Below are 646 nucleotides of genomic sequence, written 5' to 3' on the forward strand. Positions count from 1 at the left end.
GGGCAGGCTGGCTTGGCTGGATTTTGGAAGCCTTTCAGTGAGTTAATATGTCATTTCTGTGGCTCTCAGACAAAAGCAGAAACAAAACAAAATGCTACACATGGCCGGTTTCATTTCTCTGAAGAAGGAAAAAACAGAAAGACTACAACCAGGTTTGTGTTTACACACCAGGACATTGCTGAAAAGTTAAAGGTTTGCTGCAGCCAAAAAACTCCGCACTTGGATCCTCCCAATCACATATTTTTATATATATATATTTAAAAAATAAGATAAACTACCGAGAGTTTCACAAATGTAAATCACAGCTTCACATGCACTAATTAAGCAGCACTGCTTGGGCACCAGGCAAACCCAACTGCATTTTTGGAGCTGATGATTAACCTATTTTCCAGAGGTCTCTTTCTCCTATTCATAAATTAAACAAACAAGCCCACTGAAAGCAATGTCAGCCAGCCACAACACAGCACAGTTGCTGCTCTCCAGCTACAGGCCATGGATTTCAACATCTTTGTTGGAAGCATGGACACTGGGATCGATTACCCTCAGGAAGTCTGTTGATAACACCAAGCTGTGTGGTGCGGTCAACACACTGGAGGGAAGCGATCCATCCAGAGGAACCTGGACAGGCTGGAGAGGGGGGACAGCG

Source organism: Nestor notabilis, unplaced genomic scaffold (assembly GCF_000696875.1).
Source record: "Nestor notabilis isolate BGI_N333 unplaced genomic scaffold, ASM69687v1 scaffold4049, whole genome shotgun sequence".
Lineage (NCBI taxonomy): Eukaryota > Metazoa > Chordata > Aves > Psittaciformes > Psittacidae > Nestor > Nestor notabilis.